Source organism: Cyanistes caeruleus, chromosome 16 (assembly GCF_971803275.1).
Source record: "Cyanistes caeruleus chromosome 16, bCyaCae1.hap1.1, whole genome shotgun sequence".
Taxonomy (NCBI): domain Eukaryota; kingdom Metazoa; phylum Chordata; class Aves; order Passeriformes; family Paridae; genus Cyanistes; species Cyanistes caeruleus.
Window position 1 is genome coordinate 6822588 of NC_141716.1, and position 19713 is coordinate 6842300.

The window sequence follows — 19713 nt, forward strand, 5'->3', positions numbered from 1 at the left end:
ACTTGAACATGGATTAACCTCCTGCTCCACATCTGAATGTGACAGACCCCAGGGGTGTCCCCTGTGCCATGCCAGGACCAGATCTGGTTCTGCCCTCTCCCATCCTGAGGAGATCAGCTTTACTGTTCTTTAGCTGCAGAACTGCAGCCAGGATGAGCATCCAAGAAAAGACTATTGGCTATTTTTGGATTATGTCATTACAATTAGCCCACACCAGATTAAGCAGCCTTTGAAAAAGATTTTTAAAGCACCAGACTCTTCTAATTTAACCCTATGTCTTATATAACAAATTAATAACCTCAGCTTTTACAAGGCTGGCTGAAAGCAACGCCCTCAGTCCTCACCCCCTGCACGGCCTGGGTGGAGCTGTGACCACACCTCTGCTTCTCCCAACACAAGGGAGACCAAGTCACAAGGATGTGGACAGACACATCACATTGTCTTGTTCAGCTCAGACCCTGCTGTTGATTCTCTTCCTCACTTGGCCTCTCTGACTTTCAACACTGGTCACCAGGTCCTGTTGTTTAAACTGGAATACACCAGCTCAACAAAACTCTCATCTCCTTCAAGAAGCCTTTGGCAATTCTACCCAGTTTAATTTAAAGCTTCCTATAGGATGCTATAAATTATTACTATTAATAACAAATAGTCTAAACTCTAATTCTTTGGCTAAAAATTCAAACTACACCCCAAATCTGGAAGGTGAATGTGTGGGTAGGGCGAGAAAATATTTTGTTTTCAAGGACACTGTTCAGTACCAAAAGCTTTCTGTATGGGAAGAAAATTACTGAGTGCTGCAAGACACAACACAAACAACTCACTTATTTGGGCATAATCTGATTCAGGGAAAGAAAAACTGTATTTCAGGAAAGAACCCCTGCAGCCAGGCACACAGCAGACACAACCCTCTGAGCCTTTCCCAGAGGCAGCCTCCCAGCCCCCTCTACCCCGAAGCAGAGGTCAGAGACTGATGATCCTGACCTGTCTCTGATAATCTACCTAATCACACCAGCCTGCTCCCTTGCTTCCCAGGCTCCCTGCTCTGTGCCCATCATCACTTCCTCCCAGGAACCTCCCTGCAGCTCCAGCACACCAGTCCCTGCCAGCAGCTCCCTGCCAAGGAGTGTCTGTCACTACTGCTCTTGGACAGGGACCTGAGTAGTTAGGAGGGGGGAAAAAAATGCATCCTGATTGGAATTTTACATGTTGATTTAGCCCTTCTGAAGAAGATACTGCTTGAAACAGGAGCTTCCAGGGTGTTATGGACATTTTTGCTAAAAGCTGCAGCTCTATTTAAGCATAACAAGCTTCCTGTAACATCAATCCAACGTGGCCTTGGTGACAGATGCTGCAGATCACAGCCATACACCATGTTCTGCTTAACAAAATCTGCACTGTTAAATTAGGGCCAATTTGTTTAATAAAAATGAATTCAGTTTGACCCAGGCAGTATCTATCAGTCTGCAGGCACAGGGATACAATTCCACACTGCTGCATCCTTAATTGCTTCCATCGGAACAGTGCTGGGGATCCACAGCTTGGTGTAATGGGATGTTAGCATTTATTTCTCCAAACTGGTATGAAATGGATATATAGGCCTTGGCAGAAGAGTGGAGGACAAGGCAGTGATGGGAATTCATCTGGGAAGCTTTTTACTTAAAGGAACAGAGGAGTATTATTACTAGGAATGCAACCTTTGGCTTTTTAAATATGAAACAGACAGTAAAGGTGCAAGTTATTTAAGTTCTGCGTTTTCCTAAACTCGGGTATCATTCCTCCTGCTGTTTTCACACGTGGCTCTAATTCACAATCCTGAAAGCTGTCCTGTATTTTTAAAAACTGTTGTGTTCAGCAGCAACAAGCCATCTGCTCCCTTTTCTAACCAAGCAGGATGCCCTGAAGAGGTTTCTCTGGGAAGGCTCTGGAGAAAGGTAATCTCCTGGATTAACCAGCAGAGTGTTTAACCATCTGAGTACCACAATATCCTGCCTCAGTCAGCTCTATCACAACAGGCAATTTCCTTCAGCAGCACCTTGCTGAAAAGACTCAGATTAAACCTGGCAGGTTATTTATGGAAGTCAGCCTTAATGTTCTAAATACATCCATGGAAATTTCAACCTTAGAGACACTAATTTGCTTCTCAGCTTCCCAAAAGAATCCCATCAAATTTCATTAAACTGGTGATACCTTAGTTTCAGCCAGGTCTGCTGACCCTTTTGGAAGTTGTATTTAACTCATTAAAATGGCAAAGTGTTATTACAGCCAAGGAAAAAAAAAATAAATCAATAGTTCTCTGCCAGTTTAGGGAATTAAATACCCACGGAACATCCCAAAGAATGTCTGCCCTGAAAAGGGTGACAGCAGATCTGGTGGCCAAAAGCAGGGAATTAAAACTCCACCTGATCTGCTGCAAGATGCTGCAAAAAATTTCAGTGAAGTTGGGAGTGAGTGGAATAAATTTCTCCAAGAAAACATGCTGAGCTGTGTGGCAGAATGGAGGGTGGAAGTACTGGCACTGCTCACATAAATAGCAGGTGCTTGGGACAACACTGAACCACCACTGCTGGATCTAGGAAGGGCTGGCTACCTTGAAATAAAGGGATGGAAAGCTAATTCCGTGGACAATACCCACAACATGTCATTAGCCTCTGGAAGCAGACTAACAGCAGTACTTCTCATCTCACTCCAAGGCTGAAGCATTGAGTATTTATTCAAGAACAAACCTCTGAAAACTGTAATCCTCAACTATCACTTTTCCCATCTCCCCTGTGTAAGTCACACAGCTACTGCTGTCTCTTGAATTTCCTTGCTGGAGGAAACACAACTCTGGGAAGGAGTTTTGGCTGTTCAGCTCCACTGGTCAAAATCAAAAGGGGCACAGGACACAAAAAAACGTTAGTTTTAAAGATATTACTACAGTAGGATGCTGGGGCACAATCTCCAGAATTCTAATTTTCTCAATGTCTGTATACTCATCAGTTTAAGTTCCTAAAAATTAAAAAAATTAATAAAATCACTCCCTGAATGCACATGCCAACACACAGACCTGTACACAGGTGCTGTCCACAGCATTACAGTGAACTGTCTACACACAGTGTGTGGAATCTGGATGGAAACAGCTGTTCCAGAAAGTGAAATCCCACTCTAAGGAAGAAAATCCACCTCCTCCTGACACAGTGAATGATACCCACTATCACAGGATAATGGGAGGTTATTGACCTTAATGGATATTGTTTGCAAAGGAGTTTGTTTAAAACTAGTACACAACATCCTCCCAGTCTTCCAAAATATCACCAGTAACACAGTGAGAACAGAGGAATCCCCAAAAGGGAAAATAAGAACCAGAAGGAATGACCCAGACAGACTCAGGGAAGTGCTTGGAGTGCTGGACAGGAGGAGGCTGCTGCTGTCCCAGCTCAGCCCAACCCTGCACATGTGTGTAATACAAACTATCAGGAATGCTGTCAAACCCTCTACAATTACAGTTTTAAGAGCATATTAGAAGATGATTAAAGAGTCCAGCTTGGAAATGATGTTTTGCCAACTCTTACAAAAATAATGTCTAGTTGATACTTTATTATAGGACTTTAGGAAGCACTCAAGTATTTTAGGAAAGATTTGGATTCTACAAAGCATTGCTGCTAAGTGGTAAAATCTAATGTTTGTTAAAACTAAGATTTCAACTTTGTAAAGATTTCCAGTGCAGAAAATTAACTACAGGTGTTAATCTAAAACTGAATTAATCTATCCCAACCAGTATTTATCAGTAAAAGTCTAAATAAAAACACCAAGCCTGAAAGCACTTCAGTAAATATTGATTTGTCACAGAAAGGAAAAAGCACCACTGGCCTCCACATCCTGTCCATCTGTCTCAGAGTTACTTAGAGCTGTCCTCACAGTCTGGTATTTTTCAAGAAAGAAAAAAAAACACAAAACATTTTTAAAGGGGAGATGAGAGAAGCATACTCAAGACTGTGCTACTACGAAAAATAGGAGGTGTTTTAGCCTTGGCTTCCTGAGGTAGTAAGATTTTTATAGGAAACTTTGTTTCCTCTGCAATATTCTGCATTTAAATGAGAAGCTACAAGAAATTAAAAAAATCCAGAACTCACCTGGTGTCTATTTCGAATATTCTAAGGTAAGTGATAACAACCTTCACACACTTCTAAAACTGATTCTCCTAAAGACAAAACAAAAGCAAATTAGTTGTTTACCAGTTCTGAAGTTAAGGATTCATTGATAAATTATCATCACATTATTGGACAGCAAAAACACAAAAGTGTTTTATAAATATTTGTACCACAAGTACAAAGTAAGTCCACACAATGTAAATACTTGTCTTTAGAATTAATAAACTGTCAAAATAAATCACAAATATTTAAAAACACATAGTCAAGGCCTCTCAAGGCCTCTATGGTTTGAACCAGAGATTCAGTTTCTTTTTCCTCAACTTTTATTATGGGAAAGACACACACCTACCCAGTTGCACAGAAACTCTAATAAGCATTACCTGTTCAAGACTTTGGACTTTTTCAACTTAGACCTTTGTGAATATATGTACTGAGAACACGATAAGCATGTTTTTCAAGTCGTGGTAATCTCTTGTGCTGTTAGAGACTGCAAAGCAGCTTAGTTAATGCAGCAGACCCCAAGCTCTAGCACCAGAGCAGCAGGCACAGCCTGCTCTGGGGAGCAACACCAGCTCCTCTTGCCAGGACAGATTTCCATCAAGAAAACTGTGGTGTCATCCAGTTAGCATTCCCTCATCCTGAAGCAGATCACCCAAAGGAAAAAACCAGTCTCATTCTGGTGAAGAAGGAAGGAGAGAACCTGAGATGACCCAGCAGCACACACTCGGTCTTTCAGCAGTCAAGGCTCCAGATCAGCCATCACATGGAAGGAACAGAGCAAAGGGGCAAGAGCAGCCTAGGAAATGCTACATGGTGCTATGGAAAAAATCAAGGAAAGTCACTGCAACAGATTAAAATACCTTTCTGATTAAGCAGGTACAGGACACATCTAACCCACATTACCAATCACAAAGTCACTTATGCATTAGATGACTGAACAATAAACCTCGTGAGCGGAACTTCAGAGCAGCTGTTACCTGGCAAGTCATTGCTTAATTGTCATACAAACCCTTTCAACAGCTTTCAGAGAACAAGCTCTGAATGCACTTGAGAAATAAACTCCCCATTGAATTAATAATTAGGCCTTTCATGGGCTGGAAGATTCCAGCATGGCAAACAGAGATGTTGGGAATACACCCAGGGAGCTGCTGGCATTGCTGCTCACAGCAGTTGCTTGGTGCCATCTGTAAGAAGCTGCTTGATCCAGCAACACATCCCTAAGTGGGTATGAATGAACCAACCAACAACTCAATAATCAGCTTATTGTTAATAGATCTGTTTAGTTCCTTTGATAGGAACCAGCAAAGGACTTTTCCTGAATAATGAAAGGCAGGGAGTTAAACTTTCCCACTCAGAGCCTGTGCAATACTAGAGAGTGGACTAATTCCCCAGGGAAAAATGTCCTATTTTGTGAAGCTATAGAAGCTCCCATGTTCTCTGCCCACAGCTTTCTTCATATAAAAGTAATCCACAGCAAGAACATTCTTTAAGCATTTACAGAAATCTGCAGATTGTTAATGGTGTTTGCAACCAGAATTATGGCTTCCTACCCAGATGAAGACCACCTTTAATTGTGCCACTGATTCTGTTTCAGACTGCAAGCAGAGATCCCAGTATGTTGACAGTCAAACTATATCAAATTTATGGAAATAATGTGACTAGAACAGGAAAAAAAAAGCAAAGTTCAAATGTAATTTGGAGATAAATGTACTTTGAAAAAATTAGCTATCCTGCTAAGGTCAGAATTTGGCATATAATGATGTAAATATCATACACTGATGTGTGGATAGAAGGCTCAAATACAAGATCCTGGTCCAGGCCTCACTAAAACTCCATCAGCAGAAAAGTTAGTATTTTTTGCAGCACTTATATATAATAACCAGCCATGTAGAGACTCAAAATATATAGTGAAGTGTTGTCTTAATCTGGATGCAAGCAGCAATATTTCTTTCAGTCTCACAGCTATGCCAATACCAAGTTTCATTAAGAGCAGGAAGACTGATTTACAGCTGAAAATAACCAAACAAGACAAAAATAAATTCCCAAGGAAACTGCTTCTTGTAAAAACCAAAGTATATGAGAACCCCATGCCAGCTACTTCACATCCTCCCTTCCCCAGTGCATCCTCCCAGCCAGCACTGAGCCAGCCCAGCACCTCCCAGGGGTTCGCTCCCTCACTTTCTGCTGCAACTGGCAATTCCAATTTAGTGACTCAGGAATGTTTTGATCTCCCCATCCAATCCCATTATTCAGCAGGCCAGATCCACTGACCCAAAGCTCTACATAATACCCTGCTTGTAATTACTTGTAAATATCCCCCCTCCTTATTACATGATATTCACAATCCAAATAAAAGCAGAGAAGATAAAAGGACAGATGCTGGAAAAGAAATGAGAGCACTCAAAATCCACATCAGTGCATGACACCCCGTTCAACAACACACACAAGAAAGAAAGAAGTCTGGGAGGAATATAACTGTTTAAGAATCAGAAAATAGAGAAATGAGTATGAAAATTAGAAGAAAAAAAAATTAAAGAATGATAAAGATAAAAACAAGCGAAGCTACACAAATGCAAACTGAATTCAGCAACACATTAAAACTGGTGAGTTTTGTAACACAAAGGAAGAAATTTACTTGGGGAGGTTGCATGCTCTTCCAACCATTTTGCTCATAGCAAAACCAGCTCTTCTAGCTTTATTTCTCCTTCAAATTTGAATCCAATTTATACACTGTTGTAGCCTCCCCATATACTGGAACCATAAACAGGCTCAGCACCCTTTCCTTCTCTAACCAAGAGACAGATACTGCCTTCTCCTTCCAGAAATCAGACATGTTCTGAGCTCTACTGGACAAAAAGCATATGAATTTCTTCAGAACTCAAACCTCCTCTGAGAGATGGAGGAGAACCCTTTTTACTGAATAATTCTACTGGTAGAATTGTCCTCATCCTGCTCCATATGTTGCTACCAGAAAGGGGGAATTATCTAAGCATACGTTGCTCCATAATCCATCTTCATCATGTACAGGATAGCTTTATCAGGGTTAGCAAGTATTTAAAGAAACAAGGTTGCAAATAAAATAAAGTAAGTCAATATACAAGATAGAAACTCCCAAGTCTTTATTTTCACACCCCTTCTTGATTACATGACTTGCTAAATGAATCATTACTGGAAAAACAATGTGAAAAAGGTGAAGAGAAAGCAATCTGGCTAGCAAGTGCCTAAAGAAGACCACCACTATTTTAAAGCACTCTTCTTCGCCCGTGCCTGTCTTGAAATAAAGATTTTTAACCTATTAATTGAAGCACTAACATTTTCCTATTTCATTAAAGCATCCAAGAGTGTTTTGGCATTGATATTTTTTTATATCACACCACAAAAGCCTTTCAGCTGAATTTTGCTATTCAGCTTGTGACCTTTTGATAAAGATCATGTGAGAGATCTCATATCCATAAAAACATTCTGCTTTAACATATAAGCCCTGATGGAAAGCTGAGTATCCAGAGAATTAATGTAAATGCATACATCTCCCAGAAAAAAAGAACTTTACTGTGTCAAAATCCACCTGCCTTGGACACAGAGGACAAGTCTCCTACACTGAAAGATTGTGATACTAAAAAACTTCATTAAATTCTCTTGATTTCTTTTTAAAAAACATAATCACACAGCTTTTAAATAATTGAAATCTGGAACAATACCATTTTTCTGCTAAATTCAAGTCTGAACCAAGGTAATGTCCACCGCAGCTGACTGCAAGGGAGGTTACACTGAAACTTGTGACAAACTTAACTACAGCGACAGTGTTGTTTCTCTAATGAGCTTAGCAGATTAAAATGTAACCATTTAAGTCTGATTGACCAACCTGTTACAAAGACTTGTGACCTTGTACCCTACACAAGAGTAAGATTCAAACCTACTGGTGGTTTTCCACATTAGGGGAGAAAATATGAAGTATTGGATTTGCATTTTCTATCCTCTCTCCTCAATTAAAATAATTACTCTAAAAACCTGGGGGGGGGGGGGGTTAGTGGATTCCCTACTTAGGATTTCATTGCTCCTATTTAATCTTTCAGCAATATTGAATTATTGTTTATGACATCACAGTACTTTATGTGCAGAGTGCAAGTATCACAAACTGAACATGGCTATAAAAAAAAACCACATCTGCTTACTCAGTCAGTTAAAAATTCAGCAGCTCTGTTTGCTTTGTTCATTATTACTCTTAATTTTTCCTCCCTATAAATAGTTTTTGAATCACTGTGACTACTCACTGCAAGTTCACTAGAACAAATCATCCTACCCACAACATTCCCTGCTGTGGGTGGAGTGGTGCTGATGCTACTTCTTCTGCAGAAGTACCTTAAACTTCTTCAAAGACATAAAGCCTCATTTCTGCTAAGTGGGTTGTATAAACTACATCAATAAAAAAACCCTCATATTGTTAATGACTATATCAATATAGCCTAACCTTTAAAATATAAAAGAACACTTGGAACAGAGGGGTCTACTCATATAAAAATGAGATTTATGCTATTATGTCACACCTGTAGGTAAGACAACTAAAGCCTTTTAAACAGGAATAAAAGAAAAAAAGAAGTCTATTGTCTTGTGTAAGAAAAGGTTGAGAAAATCATGTCAAAACATGAATCCCTTGACAGACTGTTACAAAAAGAGAATTTAAGGGGAGAACATCGATCCAAGCAGCCCCTTTTTACAGTACAGGAGGTTTTTGCCTGGTAAAAAAGAAGGAACAAAGTAAGGTTACAAAGTACAGCAAAAAAGCCAAATAAGCAGTTTGAGACACAAAAGGAACAGAAAAGAACACATCTTTCAAATTGCAGCTTGGTTGGCAAAGGGCAAGAAAAAGATTTATCCGAAATTAACTTGTAAGGGCAGGGGAAGGTGGTTCCCCTCTGTGCTCATCAACAGCAGTAGGCATGGAGGGGAAAAAAGTTCATTCCTATTTTCTTTTCCAGAGACAGATGAAAAGTTAAATGAGGGTTTCCCCATACACACAGTTGAAATAATATACAAGTATGGTCTTACAAACTGCAAAACAGATACCAAAATTATTTTACACCTAATTTGGTGCTAGAACTGTTTTGTCATCAAATAAGCACTATAAACACTCTTGGCAGTTTCAATCATGAGCAGTTTTTGTTAAAGAGTTTGAAATTAATACTTTATTTTAATGAGTAAAAAAGCAAAAAGGAAGACCATTTTATAGCAACAACTGAAGGCAATACTGGTATCTTCAGCCTGATCTAAAATGATTCACTCTGGTGTTTCCCTTTTGAGAAACTTCACCTATTTTCAGATTATTAATCTCTGCTCTTTAATGGTTGTCTCCCACCAAGCACATAAATCTTCCACTTAAAAAGTTCTGCATAAAAAGGCAAAATAATCAGAATTGAACAGTAGAACTTACAAAGAATTTATATTTTCCAGAAACAACCACCCAGCCAGCTCAGGAACAGAAAAGCCACAATGCCTTTATATGATTACCAGGAACCCAAAGTCACTGCCTCTGTCAGAGCCTATTTCACAGGATACTACGTTTTGTTCTAAAAATTAAGCTTATTTATTTAATAATACAGACAGAAAGTAAACTCCCCCACCCCCCACTTTTACCTCTGGCATCCAATCAGGTCCTCCAGCCTAAGGTGATGCATGATTATTCAAGCAGCACATGTATCCACTCAGTTAAGTTCCAAAGGCTTTAGTTCCAGAGATTATTTCTTCTGCAAAGTTAAAAAATTAAGTATATCTAAAGATTCTCTCTTCTCCTAATTGCTCAACTGGATTTCCCCAGTTTTTGTGGAAGGTGGGGAGGAGACTATTTGATTATTTCACTTCCTCACAGAAACTGAGCAATTGATGTTGTAAAAGATATTTTAGGCTTGAAAAAACAACCGAAATAAAAACAAAACAAATAAAACATTACCAGGAGCAAGGGGTGCTCTGATTAGAAGTGGGGCACAAGCTGTAGGTAAAACCCCTCTGACCACTGCAAGGGGTAAGCACAAACCCAAACAAATCAATACCACTAGAGACTAACTCCAGGATATATAGATATAGATACAGATATATAGAAACAGATTATATAGATAGATATAGATATAGATATATAGATATAGATATAGATATAGATATATAGATATAGATATATAGATATAGATATATAGATATAGATATATAGATATAGATATATAGATATAGATATAGGTGTCATGGAAGGCATTCTTCACTTTATGCCACAGATTTCTCCCCTCTGGGTGGTGTCAGATGTTACAGAAAATGGTCTAAAAACCATGATGAAATGAGTTTCATACCTTGTCCATTCAAATCCCCAGCACATGGACATTCAGAAGCATGAAAGGAGCTAAAACCACAGAATTCCACAATAAAATCTGAACTGACCAGCACAGTTTGTATTACTCAAAATTTCTACTTGTTGTTTTGGCAGGAAAATACAACCAAGTTCCTTTAGAAGGCTGGGTGATGCCAGAGGTGATGCCTTCACTGCAAATATTTCAGTTTCTTCTCTGGTGAATTAAAACCAGAGCCCATGTCCAGGGACAAACACACAGTAAATCACAGGAGAAAGCACCTTGGGGTAGAGAATACATTTATTCCCTAGTGATCCCAAATTCATCCCTATGAATACAATGCTAATGTCACAATATTCTCATGATATCCCCAGAATGACACCCAGTACACCCCCTGCATGCTGGAGTCAGCTCTTTCAGCTACGAATACCCAAACAAATCACAGGGCTGGATTAAAAACAGCTTTAATTTAAACTGGCATTCTCTTACAGGAGACAAACTCTTTGGTATTTTCTAACCATACAGTGTGGTTTCACCAACAAAAAGATTTATTTTATACTACTCCCCCACAAACCATAACGATATTTATTTCCCCTGTTCTCTCACTCTGCATACATTTAATCTGCAGACTGCCTGATGAAGGATGTCCTCAGTTCCACCACTCAGTCTAGCAACAGTATTTCATGGCTGCTTAAAAAGAAAAAAACAAAGCCAGTCCATAATTTAGAAATAATAAGGCAACAAAGAATGTATTTGTCCTACTGATTTTCCCACTAACTCACTTATGATTTAATAAGAAAAGACACCGCTTGAATTTCAGACCATAGACTTAGCTTGAAAACCTGACACTTCAGGAAAAACCATGTTCAGATTTTATTTGTAACTAAGTTTTCTAACACTATAATTGGGTAAGAATTAGAACACATACAGATTTTATACACTAGGTTTTCAGACAGGAGTCACATTTCAGAGGGCTTAGAACCAAAAGGCCACTATTATACAGGGGCATAATTTAATCACTGCCATTCCCAAGGCCTTTCAGTTTCAGCACAAAGTAGGGAATTATCACATTTAGTCTTTTCCACCTAAATAACAGATAATAAAGTCAGAAAACTCTATGCATAGTTTTTGGCTGATGTTTTTATTCCTCCCTCTGATTTTCTCTAGCACTGGAGCGTGACAGATGTCTCTTCACTCTGCCTGTACCCCTGATGTGATGCCATCAGTACAATGTTAAACCAGGGTCATTCCTCCATGTATTCCCCAAACCAAGGGTATGTCCTCCTGGAGCTCCTTAACCGGAAAAAAATTAGCTGTAAAATAGCACCTTTCTTCATGTAGGGTTATTTAAAAATAATATTTTATACATCTATACATTTAAACAGCCTCAAAACAGCAAGAGTGAAAGGCATCACAGATCCTTTTTAACAGTAAGAAGGACTTCCCTGGCCTTTATATGGGAAACATCAAAAAAACAAGTCACAGGAAGAAATGTGGTTTTAAGATAAGCTGCAGGAAACCAGGGTAAGGAGTTGTGCATTACAGGACAACCATAGGAGATGCTGGGTTTTCATCATCCAGGATGTTGCATCCAACGTATACTCCATGCCAGGTCAAATAACAAAGTCATGTTGGCTGCTGGCCCTGTTACCCAAAGCACTCAGGGAAATAGTAAGGTAGGCTGGGGAAATTACCCTCTGCACCTTCCAAACACCTTCTGATTAATTCTGACTGCCTGGTTTTCTCAAGTCAATAGTGAAAAGCCAATGCTGTACCAATTTAAAAGTTCAACAAGAATGAAGGGAGCGAGTGTGGAAATCAGGAACTTTGTAGGAAAAGAAAAAGTAAGACTTTATTAAGGAAAATAAATATTTTCACTAGTTACTGTCCAGACAAAAGTAATTCTATGGAACATGCATTTATTTTGCTCTGTGATAACAATGGCCAACTCCAAGCAAGAATGTTATTTCCCAGCATTATCTTTAGAGCCCTCAGAAGTAGGGCTGACTGACCAATGATTTGTCAAACCAAACTTCAAAACAATAAAGCAAATTTTCTAAAGAGAAGACATGCTTCAGACCCTATTTTTCCTTCACCACTCAGCAGAAGAACTCCAAGACACCTCAGAATTGTACAAGTGAATACAGCACTCTGTGTGACAGAGCTCAGTAGGCATCACATGGAAAACGTTCCTCAAGTTCTCAAAGAACAGCAACTCAGTGCTATCAGCAATTCACTGTTCTGAACAGTAACTAAATCTAGCTTTTAAATTCAATTTAAAACAGAAATACTTCTGGTTAGAGCTTCCCAGAAACAGGTCACCTCAGGTTTCAGAGGATTTCATGGTCCCTTCCCTCCTCCTCAAGGTGAAGAGATACCAGGGAGTGATGGGAAGAGTGTAGGATCCAGGACCTCCAACCAAGGTCCCACCAACCACTCCAAATCTCTTCCCCAGCTCACTGCACCCACCAAGGGGCCCTGCCCAAAATGCCACACAGATAAAGTCAGGTGAGGTGTATCAGATGGGTCCAATGTGTCAGATCAAAGCTGTCATCAGTCTGACCTGGAACTGCATTGGGATAACTCCAGTCCCTGGTGGATGTGGACTAGAACAGATCTTAAAAAAAACCAAACCCAGCACTGCTTCAATTCCCTGTCCAGATGATTGCACAGGGATCCCATATGGCCTTTGTGAAAGCACACGAACACTTATTAATTTTATTCCCCTTCCACCTGCTTTTATCACAATGTCACATGGCTCCCAAAGGCGACTGCAGTCCAGACTCTGAAAAGGATGTTACACATCCCATTTTGTCTGCTCATTCCCCTTCCTGTACTTCTACCAGAAGCAAGAGCACCAGCTTCCATGATGACCTTTGGACTACAGAGAAGAAAAATTAAAACATTACTTAAAATATTTTCAACAATAATCTCTTACCCTCAGGAAACTCCAGAAGCAACCTGTAATTACAAATATCTCATCTGATGGGGCCTAGCCTTGGTAGAATTTCCTGCACCTGGCACATCACATTCAAGATTACGGCAGATATTACCACTAGAAACTGCCCACAACATCTGGAGTTTGGATCCCAAGTTCCCCTCCTCTCTACAAGGAGCTTCAAACCTAATTACATGTTTCCAGTAATGTCCCTAAATCCCCAAGACATGAGATGCAGATTCGTAAAGAAAATTCTCCGACAACTGACCCAGGCAAAGGCCTACATAAATAAAACTGCACAGCAACAGAAAAACCTGCTAAGATATAAAATAAGTAATGGCAGATGGGATGGAAAAGAATATTTTCATTTGAAGTACAGCCAAAAAAATTAAAGACATAAAAGGGGAAATGCAAAGAGAAGACCTCTGTGAGTTTCTGCTTTCTGGAACTGCATAACAAGTCACTGTAATGACATCAGAGAACTCTGGACTTCTCCTTTCCCCGCTGCAAATGAGCAATCGTTCTGTACATTCACTTTTTCTACACATTGTTCCTTAAAAGTCGCAAAGGTTCCAGAATCCCTGACACCGAACACAACTTTAGTAAGACCCAGATGAAATCAAGGAAGGACTGTGAAGTTCCCTGTGACCAAAGCAGAAGCAGGACTTTTAAAACAGTTCCTGACAGACATATAAAGAAATATTCTCAGAGGGAAGAGGAAGTCCCAAAGTCAGGAGGGGAAAATGTGGGGTGCTGGTGGAGCTCTGGTTTGAGCTTTTCTGTCACTGGTCTGAGATACTGCCTGTCATTGCAACAACTGAACTGCTTACTTGCATCCTTCATTGGTCAGAAGCCATCACCACAAAAATACCAGTTAATGAATGGACAGTTATGTCACAAAACAGAAAAAAAGGTTCCTTAGTGATGCTTTGGTAATAGGTAACCAAATGCCACTAGCTTGTTTGCTCAACCATTCGCCCAACAAAGTTTAGATGATGGCACTGAAGTATATTAAAAAGAGAAACAAATAAAGAGCCCCAGTCTTCCATTGAGAAACTCTATTCTCATTTACAAAACCCTTGAGCAGATTATGAAAGAGGAGATGGCAGCTGCTAATTTAACTTGGGCCTAGAGGACTCGTTCTGTTTGCACCCCTGTGTACCACAAACCTTCAATTTTCTCCTTTCAGTACTTGCACAAGAAGATAAAAAACTTGCACCCAGAGGAAAAAGACACTTAAATTTTACTGAATTTGGCCCTACAACATACTGGCACTGAAAACACTTCACCATTAATGAAAAAAGGCAGAAAAAGGCTCTAAAAAGGCACATTTCAGTGCAACGCAGATACAAGATAAGTGGAATTAGAAGGAGTTGCTAGGACATAAGAAATTTTAACATATGCTAAAACAATCTTATTCATGTTCTCCCAATTAAAAAAACTATGTATCACAAATGCATTAAAACCTCATAATTAATGTCACTAATTAGAATTAAGTATTCTATGCAGAAAAAAAATGGTAACCCTTTTTATTGGCTACCATCACTTTATTAAAAACATTTAAGCAATCTTTTGAGGCACCTTCTGGAACACTGGTCTTTCTATCAGTTTGCATGGCCTGAAATAGGAAGCAAAGTGCCTCTGAAGGTAAAATATGCCCTTTCCAACAACTGTGCCTCATATGTTTTTATTGATTAAGACAATATTTCAACTAAGGAAATACTAAGTCGCACAACATTCAAGCTCCTTTCTTTCAAGACTGAAAGCAGCCACTGGCTAACCAAACACCATCACCACAGAGTACCAGTACTGCTTAATTCAAACTAGTTCAATTATCAGACCACCTGGAAAATAACTTCTCCAGGTTAAAAGAAACAGTGTGGTTCTTCACTTTGGTCCTGGGCATTGGTGATGTTCCTCATCCCTCCCTCTGGATTCTGTAATGACCCAACTGTCCCAAGGCCCAGGTGGCCACACCTGAGACGGGACAGGCTCACTGCAGGAGTCTGTGCCATCTGTTGAGAAGGTGGGGGTCACCCCACTGAACCCCAAGCCCCCAAGCCAGAAGCACACTCCTGCTTCTGGAAAACATCCTTTACTCAGGCCAGAGGACACAAGATCCTCATCTTCCCAGGCATAGGCAAAGCCAAAGAGGACTTGCACAGCTCAAGAGCAGACTGTGAGGGAAATCAGTTGATGTATTAAAACTACCTTAAATTAATCCCTGTTTGTGGTTTGACAGGAGAGCAGTGAAGTTGCCAGCAGATGCCAGTTTGCATGCTCTGGGGAGGTACTGGAGTGCTCAGTCAGGGTATAAGGTCTGCAGAAAAGTTCTGGCAATCCATTTCCAGACATACTGAAAAATATTTTGATCTGGTTATTAACATTAATGATACTTAAAAAAATATTACAAACTGGCAAACTGATATAAGAGGGAAATATGGCAAATATCAGAGGCCACTTACAGTACCATTGTTCTAAGTCAAGTCATTCAATGGATAGACAGGATTTGCTGAAGGCCCTTCCAGCCTTCAGTTGTGCCTGCTTTCCCAAAGAGGATATTCTGGCAACTGAGTTCATAAATTCAAAAATTAGAGTCAGAATAGCAATTTTTATATTTGACCTAAAACATGGTTTCTTAAGAAATCCAATTAGACTTCCATTCATATTCCCTACCACACTGTTTAACACAAACAAAAGTCCTCCTTGAAGCTCACCACAAAAGAACAACAGTGAATAACAGCATCAGTACTGACAACCATCCCCTTCCAAACACAGAACCTGTGAGGGCAGGGGGTCTCAGCATCAATGCTCGTGCTGCCAGGCTCATGGAATCCCACACTGCTTTGGTTTGGAAGGGATCTTGCAGATCACTTAATTCAATTTCCCTACCATAGGCAGGGACGCCTTCCACTATCCCAGGCTGCTCCAATCCAGCCTGGACTTGAACACTTCAGGAATGGAGCAGCCACAGCTTTTCTGGGCAGCCTGTGCCAGGGCATCATCATTCTTTCTCTCCGGGAAGAATTCTTCCCTAGTATCCAAGCTAACCCTGTCCTCTGTCACTGAAGCCATTCGCCCTTGTCCTGTCACTCCAGGGGCTGGAGTTACTTAGATACTGGAAGGGGCTCTAAGGTCTCCCTGGAGCTTTCTCTTCTCCAGGCTGTACAACCCCAACTTTCAGTTTATCTCCATAACAGAGCTGCTCCAGCCCTGGGAGCATCTTCATGCCCTGCTCTGGACTCCCTCCAGCATGAAAGTTCTTCAGTCATACTCTGATGCTGCTCCATGTTTTCCAAAGTATGAGGATCCAAACTCTCTCACTGACTCCATGGATGCCCTTCACACAGCATGGTGAGAATGGCATGAGAAGCCTGTCCATACCACAGCTGCATTCCAACCCCTGTTCCCATCATCTGCTGCAGAGCAAGCCTCTGGCAGGCTCTAATCATCCTGGGCAACCTCCCTGGTGAAGCCAGGTCAGTGATGGTCCACCAGGTCCACAATGTCAGCCACAAACCGAATCAACTGCCTACAACCCACTGCAAACCAGGACAGGCTACCAAGACAGCAGGAGGTGGTTCCTTGGGCACTGGGAAAGACCAAAACAGTGTTCATACTTCCTAGGAATAATCAACACTACAAGTCTACACTAGGAGATGTGCTACAAAACATCACTTTTTTCAGGCATTCACTGACAAAAGATTGTTAAATATAACAGACAGATACCCTGGAAGGAGGGGAACCTTCCACTTGAATCTCCAGCCTGCAATGTATCAATGCAACACACCCCAAATTTAGGAGGAACATGACCATGTTGCAGCATCTCCCCTTTCATTTAAATGCTGAGGACGATCTCTAAGATGAAATAAATGAGGGAGAGAGAGAAGTATTTATTTATGCTTACAAAAAGCTGTTTGGCTGAAAATCCCATCTCCAAAACCCGACTTCTCCACAAAGCAGATTCTGCACTGCCAGCAACATGACGAATTTCTCCAAAGCCCTTAGAGCATGGCGAGAAAACCACAGGAAGCTGCTCAATAAAAATAAACTTCTTTTCATCTTACACTCTATATATTAATGTCAATTTCTCTTCCACTCCAGCTTCTGTTTCCCTTCTTTTCTCCCTCCCAGGATATAGCAGACTTGATTTATTAGAGCTAATTCATTAAAGCAAATTAATTTGGCATCTACTTCTCAGGATCCCTTAGTCAGATCAGGATTCCATCATATTCTATCAAAAGCAAACAAATGCAAACACTGATCCTAAGCAACCTGAAACCAACAGATGCCTGAGAAGCTGAAAATGCCTCTAACGAAACTGCAGTCAAAAGAATAAATTCCACTTCAAGGAGGCTGCTACAATTCAAGAATTTAAATAGGTCCAATCCTGACGCATTTCCAAAGGAAATCCTTGCAGCTCTGCATACTTTGGAGAGCTTAATTTACCCAGAGAAATGGGTGAACCGCCACTGCTCAGCCACTGGGTGACTGCGGCCTGCAAGTTTTTTGCTTCAAAAGCAGCAAACTAACACAGTATTTAAGCACACACACAGCATTTCCCTTTCCTGATGATAAGCTGGCACAAGGCAAACATCAGCAGGGAAAATTAGATTATTTCACACCGGTCTGAGACAATGTACCAAATTTATGCTTTTTTTTTTTTTTTAAGCCTTACCGCAGCACAGACAGCTCAACAGCAATGTCTCACAGTGCACGAAAATTAACACACCAATAAAAATAAAGGTAGAAAAGATGAAACCATTTGGCTTTCCCTCTTATGTCAGACAGGATGGCCTTCACCTTGCTCCCCAGGGAGCACCGGCTCCATCAGTGCCCACTCTCCACTAATAAACTCAAGGTTTTGTGTCACTGGTGTGGAACAGTCAGGTATTGATACAGCACAAAAGCAGGAGCGAGGCGCTATCAGGGAATCCGCTGTCTCCGTTCGGTCCAGTTGCATTCCGTATCTCCAGAATTACCTGACCGGAATTCTTAATTTGAGAGCCAGAAGACACTGCACGAATAAACAGAAATATGCTGCCTTTGCAAGTTTCACGTTGTAAAGGCTGGATTTGCTTCCCGCTGCTGGTACGTCATTCATTAAGCACTTCATCAGCCAAGCGGCTACTAATTATTTCGATAAAAATTAAGCAGGAAAATGTAAGGAAAGGGAAAGGAAAATCACCCCGGCTTCTAGAGCGAGCCAGTGATTCACGGCTCCCACACACAGAGATGACTTTCATTTGGGATTCACCTTCCCAGGCCTTTTGTTCGGGGTTTTTCCCCCCTGCTCCGAGGAGTGGGGGGATCGCGGGCCCCGCACCGCTACCGGGGCCCGGGGCGGGGGGCTCCCGGGGCGGGGGGGGTTCCTGGGGCGGGGATGCTCGGCGGGTGATGCCCCCGGGCAGGAAGATACCGGCGGGCAGGAAGATACCGGCGGGCACATCCCACCCTCCCCCGGTCCTCCCGCCTCGCCGCGCCCCCCCCCGCCACCGCCACCGCCACCGCCACCGCCACCGCCACCAGCTCCATCTTGGCCTCCGCCCGCGGCCCGGCCCCGCCGCGCTCACCTGCGGCCCGCGGGCGGGCAGGGGCCGCGTAGCCCCGGGCGGGCGGGGGCGGCCCCGCGGGGCGGGGGCGGTTCCTCGGGGCCTCGCGCGGGGCCCGCTCACGGCGGCGCGCGCTCCGCCCTCAGCGCCGGTGCCGCCGCCGCCGCCAGACACCGACCGGGACCCGGCCACGGGAGGGGGCGGCGCCGGCGCACTGCGCATGCGCGTTCCAGACACGCAGCGCCCCCGCCGCGCGCTCGGGCACGCGGCCGCAGCGCCGGGAGCGCGCGGGGGGATCCCGGTGGGAATGGAGGGGGCGGGGAAAGGATGGGGGAAAAGTGAGAGGGGGAGCGGCAAAAACGGAACTTCCCTGACCGGGAATCGAACCCGGGCCGCGGCGGTGAGAGCGCCGAATCCTAACCACTAGACCACCAGGGAGCGATGCAAGGGCGATTCGCTCGCCGTACTTGACGCATTGCCTTGCGGCCGATCAGGGACAGTGGCGCCGGAGCTTGGACTGCGGTGGGACCAGGGACTGCAGTACCGGGACCGGAGCTGCCATCCATCACGGGAGCCGGTGACTGTGGTACAGGGACCGGGATCTGCAGTGGGATTGGCGGCTGCGGCACAAGGATCAGTGGGGCCGGGGGCTGCAGCTCCCCGCAGGAGTTGGTGACCGTGGCACAGGGAGCACAGGGCCCGGGGCTGTGACACGGGGATCTGTGGGGCTGGGGACAGAGGTGCAGGGCCTGCAGTCAGGCCGG

The 19713-nt window shown here is 42.4% G+C and overlaps 1 protein-coding gene and 1 non-coding gene across 6 annotated transcripts in view; both read right to left on the reverse strand.

The window, feature by feature from the left end:
• The window catches only part of DNAJC5 (DnaJ heat shock protein family (Hsp40) member C5), a 29452-nt gene extending 10349 nt beyond the window's left edge, over nt 1-19103 (reverse strand). The window contains exons 1-3 of one of the 5 annotated variants that reach the window (XM_086853205.1): nt 18971-19005; nt 9762-9871; nt 4113-4180 (exon numbers count right to left, since the gene is read on the reverse strand). The gene's annotated coding sequence lies outside the window, so the exon portion shown is untranslated. Of the gene's footprint in view, nt 1-4112; nt 4181-9761; nt 9872-11074; nt 11142-15608; nt 15754-18075; nt 18415-18970 lie in introns of those variants that run through there. The other 4 variants (XM_086853204.1, XM_086853203.1, XM_086853206.1 and 1 more) reach the window with 4 other exon arrangements.
• Nucleotides 19104-19315: 212 nt separating this feature from the next.
• TRNAE-CUC (transfer RNA glutamic acid (anticodon CUC)) lies at nt 19316-19387 on the reverse strand. Its single transcript has one exon. It is a non-coding gene; the product is annotated as a tRNA-Glu (tRNA).
• Nucleotides 19388-19713: the final 326 nt, after the last annotated feature.